The following is an 8092-nucleotide window of genomic DNA, read 5'->3' as shown; positions in this document are numbered from 1 at the left end:
GATGTACTGGGAAATATGGGGCTCGTAGTCAGTTACAATAAGCACTTTTCAAATATGCAGCAAGGTTTCAAGTGTTTGAATTTAGCAATTTTGTCATAGACTAAAGGTATGATAATCTTTTAAATTAATTAATTATTCCATTAGTTTATATCTCAAACGATATTCCACTTCTTGGTTACCTCTTCTCCGCCCATCCCACAGCCACCTTCTCCCCCTTTGCCTGTATTAGGGTCTTCTTCAAGCCACCCACACTCTCTTGCCCTGCCCCACTGCTCTAGCATCCCCCTATGCTAGGGAATCAAACCTCCCCTGAACCAAGGGCCTTTCCTCCCATTGTTGTCAGGCGAGGTCATCCTCTGCTACATATGTATCTGGAGCCATGGATCCCTCCAGGTACACTCCTTGGTTGATGGTCTAGACTCTGGGAGAACTGTATGGTCAGGCCTATCTATGTTGTTCTTTCAGTGGGGTTGAATCCCCCTCAGCTCTTCCAGAACTTCTACCAGCTCCTCCACCAAGTTTCCTGTGCTCAGTCTGATGCTTGGCTCCAACCATCCACATTTGGATTGGTCAGTTGCTGGCTAGACCTCCCCCAAACCAGCTTCACTAGGTTCCTGTTAGCAAGTGACCCATTGACCATGGCAAAAGTATTGGGTTTGATGTCTGCAGACAGGAAGAATCTTCAGGTGAGGCAGTCCCTGGTTGGCCCTTCCTTCCGTCTCTGTTCCATTGTTTGTCCCTGTTCTTCCACTGCACAGAAACATTTCTGGGTTAAAAACTTTGAGATGGGTAGCTGGCCCCATTTCTTGACCAGGGGCCATGCTTATTTACTGGAGGTGGTTCCAACAGGTTCTATTTCCCCCTTCTCTGCATATTTGGCTAAAGTCATCTACGTGGGGTTCTGGTAGCCTCATGTTTCCCTGGTGACTAGGACCATCCAGTGGCTCTCTGCAGTTCCTCATCCCTCCTGCTACATAGTTTTTTTTTTTTTTTTTTTTTTTTTTTTTTTTTTTTTTTTAGATTTCCTGAACCTCTGTAACTTTCTCACATCTCCTCCAGTTCCTGATGTGACCTTCCTTATTACCTCCCCTTCCTCTCTTCCTCCCAGGACCCCCTTTTTCTCAACCTTTCATGATCATCTGTTCCCCCCTCAATGCAGGACTGAAGCATCCATAACCTGGTCTTCCTTCCTTCTATGCTCCATATGGTTTATGGGTCATATCATGAACATAGTGAGCTTTTGAGCTAATAGCCACTTATTAGTGAGTACATACCATATATGTTCTTTTGTGTCTGGGTTACCTTACTCAGGATGGTATATTTTCTACTTCCTTCCATTTGCCTAAGAATTTCATGAAGTCATTGTTCTTAACAGCTGAATAGTACTCCATTCTGTGCATGTACCATCTTGTCTGTATCCATTCCTCTGTTGAAGGACATCTGGGTTCTTTCCAGCTTCTAGCTATTATAAATTAGGCTGCTGTGCATGTGTCCTTGTTATATGTTGGAGCATCTTTTGGGTATATGCCCAGAAGTGGTATAGCTGTGCCCTCAGTTAGTACTATGTCCAATTTTCTCAGGAACCACCAGACTAATTTCCAAAGTAGTTTTACTAGCTTGCAATCCCATTAGCAGCAGAGGAGTGTTCTTTCTCTACATCATTGCCAACATCTGATGTCATCTATGTTTTTGAACTTAATCATTCAGACTGGAATAAGGTGGAATCTCAGGGTTGTTTTGATTTGCATTTCCCTAATGAGTAAGGATGTTGATCATTCTCTAAGTGCTTCTCAGCCATTCCAGATTCCTTTGTTGAGAATTCTCTATTTAGTACTGTACCCCACTTTTTAATAAGGTTATTTAGTTTTCTGGAGTCTACCTTTTAGAGTTCTTTATATATTTTGGCTGTTAGCCCTCTATTGGATGTATATTGGTAAAGATCTTTTCCCAATCTGTAGGTTGCCATTTTGTTCTATTGACAGTGTCCTTTACTTTTCAGAAGTCTTTCAATTTTATGAGGCTCCATTCGTCAATTGTTGATCTTAAAGTCATTGGTGTTCTGTTCAGAAAGTTTTTCCCAGTGCCCAAGTATTTGAGGCTTTTCCCCACTTACTCTTCTGTTCAATTCAGCATATATGCTTTTATATGGAGGTCCTTGATTAACTTGGCCTTGCGTTTTGTACAGGGTGATAAGAATGGATCAATTTTCATTCTTCTACATGCTGACCACCAGTTGAAACAGCAGTTGAAAATGCCTCACCCACCCCCACCACTGGATGGTTAGTTTCTTTGTCAATAATCAAGTGACCATAGGTGTATTGGTTTATTTCTGTGTCTTCAATTCTATTGTATTCATCTGCTTGTATGTCTCTGTACCAGTGCAGTTTTAATCATTATTGCTCTATAATATAGCTTGAAGTCAGAGATGGTGATTCCCCCAGAAGGTCTTTTATTGTTAAGAATAGTTTTCACTATCCTTGGTTTTTTTGTTATTCCAAATGAATTTGAAAATTGCTCTTTCTAACTCTATGAAGAATTCAGTTGGAATATTGATGGGTATTGCATTGAAACTGTAAATTGCTTTTAGCACAATGGCCATATTTACTATATTAATTCTGCAGTCTATGAGCATGAAAGATCTTTCCATCATCTGAGATCTTCTTCATTTTGTTTCTTCAGAGACTTGAAGTTCTTGTCATACAGATCTTGTACTTGCTTGGTTAGAGTCACATCAAGATATTTTATATTGTTTATGACTATTGTAAAGAATGTCCTTTCCTTAATTTCTTTCACAGCCTGTTTATCCTTTGAGTGGAAGAAGGCTACTGATTTGTTTGAGTTAATTTTATATTTAGTCACTTTGTTGAAGTTGTTTATCAGCCGTAGAAGTTCTCTGATAGAATTTTTCTGTTAGCTTATGTACTCTATATTATCTGCAAATAGTAATGTCTTGACTTCCTCCCTCCTAATTTGTATCCCTTTGATCTCTTTTTGTTGTTTAATTGCTCTGGCTAGAAATTTGAGTATTATATTGAACATGTAGGGAGAGAATGGGCAGACTTGTCTTGTTTCTGATTTTAATGGGATTGCTTTGAGTTTCTCTCCATTTAGTCTGATGTTGGCTATTGCTTTATGTGTGTTGCTTTCATTAAATTTAGGTATACACCTTGAATTCCTGATCTCTTTAATACTTTTGACACGAATGGTTGTACTTTGTCAAATGCTTTTTTATCACCTAATGAGATGATCATGCGTTTTTTTCCTTTGAGTTTGTTTATATAGTGGATTACATTGATGGAATTCCATATACTGAACCATTCCTGCATCCCTGGGATGAAGCCTACTTGATCATGGTGATAATCATTTTGATGTGTTCTTTCTTATACTTGTTTTTCGAGAAATTTATTGAGAATTTTGCATCTATATTTGTTGCAGTAAATATTAAAAAAATGATTTGGCTTATGCCTATATTGGCCCTCAGCAGGCTCACTCTGTGGGCACTGCTTTTAGTGGGTATCCAGATCACAGACTCTATCGCTTGGTTCTAGCTGCCCCCAATCTCACTTTGCCCACACAACTCTCTTTCCTGGCAGTTTACTCTGCCTGCCCTACTGCCTCCGTCCCAGGTTGTTTTTTTTTTTTTTAACCCCAAATCTTAACACAAACACTACTCTAAGGCCCAATAACTTTTCATACAAGTTTATATATCAAACTCAGGACCTGTAAAAACCTTAAATGTTCATAGCTATGTAAGGCCAATAAAGCTCACCTGGATCCAATTCATCCTTCTTGACCTTCATCTTGGAACTCCCTCTTCTTCCTCCTCTGTTCTTTGACCTCTGACCCTCCTCTCTCCACCTCCCTTACCCTACCTAATTACCGGCTTTCACCTTTATTTTACTAATTAAAATGGGAAGGTTCATATGAAGTCACCTTAATGAGTACATGACTAGGCAGTCCTTCTTGGGGAAGCAGAATTAACAATAAAATACGAACAACATCAGGATTATTTACACATATTCATAAGAGAAATTTGTTTGTAGTTTTCTTTCTTTGTTGGTTTTGTGTGTGTGTGTGTGTGTGTGTGTGTGTGTGTGTGTGTGTGTGTGTGTGTGTTTTAGGTCACAGTGCAGTGTAACTATGGCTTCATAGAGGGAACTTGCTATTGTTCCTTCTGTTTCTATTTTATGAAATAGGTTGAGAAGTATGGAATTATATCTTCTTTGAAGATCTGATAGAATTCTGCACTAAAATCATCTGGCCCTGAGCTTTATTTTGTTTGGGAGACTTTTAATGACTGCTTTTATTTCGTTGGGTTATGTGGGTGTTTAGATGATTTATCTGATTCTGATTTAACTTTGGTACCTGGTATCTGTTTAGAAAATCATCTATTTCCTCCACATTTTTCATTTTTGTTGAGTATAGACTTTTGTAGGCGGATCTGATAATTATTTGAATTTCCTCAGTTTCTTTTGTTATGTTTACCTTTTTATTTCTGATTTTGCTAATTTGGATACTCCTTTTGGGCCCTCTGGTTAGTCTGGCTAAGTGTTTATCAATCTTGTTGATTTTCTCAAAGAACCAGTTCCTAGTTTTGTTGGTTCTTTGATTGGTTCTCTTTGCTTCTACTTGGTTGATTTTAGCCCTGAGTTTGACTACTTCCAGCTATTTACTTCTCTTGGGTGTATTGAGCAGCTAGTGTATGATATCTCTAGTTTCTTTATGAAAACACTCAGAGCTATGAGTTTTCTTCTTAGCACTGCTTTCATTGTGTCCCATAAGTTTGGGTATTTTGTGCCTTCATTTTCATTAAATTCTAAAACATCTTTTATTTCTTTATTTCCTCCCTGAATAAGTTATCATTTAGTAGATACTTGTTCAGCTTCCATGTGTATGTGGACATTCTGTAGTTTTTGTTGCATTCAAGACCAGCCTTAGTCCATGGTGGTCCATTCGAATACATGGGGTTAATTCAGTGTTCTTATATCTCGTGAGGTTTGTTTTGTTTTTGAGTATATGGTCAGGTTTTTATTTTTGTTTGTTTTTTTTTTTTTTTTTGTTTTTGTGAGTGCATCAGAACTTTATTGATAGTATTTAAAAGAGTAGGGAGGTCTCCCTAGACCCCTCCTGTTATTATGTGGGTCTGGAATGGAAATTGTGAGGGAGATGCTGAGTTGGGGGCTGAGTTGGGATAGGGACTCCTCAGCAACTGAGGGCCTCTCGTGGGTGGGTGGTTCAGGGTTTCTTATTCCTTGGAGGGCATGTAGGCCATGAGGTCCACCACCCTTTTGCTGTAGCCATATTCCTTATTATACCAGGAAATGAGCTTCACAAAATTGTCATTGAGAGCAATGCCAGCTCCAGCATCAGATATGGAAAAGTCAGAGTTTCTATTGAAGACTCAGGAGACAACCTGGTCCTCAGTGTAGCTCAGGATGCACTTTAGTGGGCCTTTGGCTGCCTATTTCATCACCTTCTTGATGTCATCATACTTGGTAGGTTTCTCTAGGCAGCATGTCAGAACACAGAAGGCCATGCCAGTGAGCTTCCCATTCAGCTCTGAGATGACCTTGCCTACAGCCTTGGCAGGACCAGTAGATTTAGGGTTGATGTTTTGGGCTGTCCCACAGTCTTCTGAGTGGCAGTAATAGCATGGCCTGTGGTCATGAGCCCTTCCACAATGCCAAAGTTGTCATGGATGACCTTAGCCAGTGGCCTAAGCAGTTGTTACAGGATCTATTGCTGACAATCTTAAGTGAGTTGTGATATTTTTTATAGTTCATACTTATCACAAACATGGAGGCATCAGTCAAAAGGGTGGCAGTGATGACCTTTTTGGCCCCACACTCCAAGTGGACCCCAGTTTTCTCCATGGTGGTAAATACACCAGTAGATCCCATGACATACTCAGAACCAGCACCACCCCATTAGATGTTAGAGGGATCTCGCTCCTGGAAGATGGCGATGGGCTTCCCGTCGATGACAAGCTTCCCATTCTCAGCCTTGACTGTGCCATTGAATTTGCCATGGGTAGTGTCATACTGGAACATGTAGTTGAGGTCAATGAAGGGGTCATTGATGGCAACAATGTCCACTTTGCCAGATGTAGAGCAGAAGGAAGTCCTGGTAACCAGGTGCCCAATATGGCCAAATCTGTTTACACGGACCTTCACTATCTTGTATAAGGGATGAGGCTGGCACTATATAAGATGTGGCTGTCTCTGGAACAGGGAGGAGCAGAGAGCCTATGGTCAGTTTTTAAGAAGGCACTATGAGGGGCTGAGAAGAAGCTATATTCTTTTAGGATGAAATGTTCTGTAGATATCTGTTAAATCTATTTGGTTCTGAAGAGTAAAAGGTTGTCAAAGGACACTGATTCCTTGCCCTAGGGATTTCCTCTGCCACTCCCAGGAAATCCCACCCAGGAAATCCCACTTTCTTGAGATTTGAGTTCCCAAAATACCACAGAAGGTCCGGATGACCTCTGTGGAATGTTCCAACGCCCTAGGTGTGCCTGGGGGTGTACTGATAAAAAATGTATGATTCTTCCCCTTATGAATTTCCTCATTCCCCCTGTCCTCCCCCTCCTTTGTGATTTTTGCCTTTATAAGCCTGTTACAAATTCAGGCCGGGGTCGAACTCCTCTACCCCTGCGTGGTGTATGAGTCTCGACCCCAGCATGCTGGCCTGAGATCTCACTCTTTCACTTTCAATAAACTTCCTCATGCGATTGCAGCAAGTCTGGTCTCGGTGCCTCGCTGGGTGCGCGCCTCTCCTGAGATTTGAGTGAGGGTCTCCCTTCGGAGGTCTTTCAGTTCATAAATTCTTTTTGTTTCACTGTGCCTCTGTTTGGTTTCTGTTTCCATGATCTGTCCATTGGGGAGAGTGGGGTGTCGAAATCTTTTACTATTATTGTGTGAGGTTCAATATGTTCTTTGAGCTTCAGTAATGTTTCTTTTACAAATGTGGGCACCTTGCATTTAGGGCATAGATGTTCAGAATTGAGAGTTCATCTTGGTGGATTATTTCTTTGATGAGTATGTAGTGTTCTACCTCATCATTTTTGATAACTTTTGGTTGAAGGTCTCTTTTGTTGGATATTAGAGTGGCTACTCCAGCTTGTTTCTTGGGACTATTAGCTTGAACATTTTTTCCCCTAGCCTTTTACTTTAAGATAATATGTGTCTTTGACACTGAGGTGTATTTCTCTTTATGCAAAAAATTCTGGATCCTGTTTATGTATCCAGTCTGTTAGTCTATATCTTTTTATCAGTAACTTGAGTACATTGATATTGAGAGATATTAAGGACCATTGATTATTGGTTCAAGTTATTTTTGTTGTTAGAGGTGGAAATATGTTCGTGTGTTTTTCTTCTTTTGGGTTTGTTGTGAAAAGATTAATTTCTTGCCTTCACTTGGGTATAGTTTCCCTCCTCGTGTTGGAATTTTCCTTCTATTATTCTCTGGCAGCACCTGCACTGCCAACAGCAGGCCTGAAGATTTGAAAAAGAAAGACATTACCTGATTACCAGAATTGCTGTTTTACTTTCTCTATCCAGCTCTCAAGATAATACAGCTACAAAGGCAGTATGCAAATTCTGTGGAAGAGACACCCTCTGGGGTGAGTCTGTAACCTGCCTCAATAAAAACAGTAAAGACAGCAGGAACACAGGTGTGGATCATCTTGTGACTGGGCCCATCTAAACTTGAAAGGAGGGTGTGTCCTATTCCTAAAGTCGAGGCATACAAGCAGGCAGTTCAGCTAACCCTTTAGGGGGGATGGGCATAGCTCTCAACAATCTTCTGTAGGACTAGATTAGTGGAAAGATACTCTTTAATTTGGTTTTGTCTTGGAATATTTTGGTTTCTCCATATATTGTAATTGCAAAATTTGCTAGGTATAGTGTCCTAGACTCCCATTTTTTGTTCTCTTAGGGTCTGTATGAAATATGTCCAGAATCTTCTTAATTTTAGAGTCTCTGTTGATAAGTCTGGTTTAATTTTGATAACTCTGCTTTTATATGTTACTTGACATTTTTCTCTTCCTGCTTTCAATATTCTTTCTTTGTTCTGTGCATTTGGTGTTTTAATT

This window comes from Micromys minutus (genome assembly GCF_963924665.1).
Source record: "Micromys minutus genome assembly, chromosome: 12".
In the NCBI taxonomy this organism is placed as follows: domain Eukaryota; kingdom Metazoa; phylum Chordata; class Mammalia; order Rodentia; family Muridae; genus Micromys; species Micromys minutus.
Note: the sequence above shows the minus strand (reverse complement) of the source record.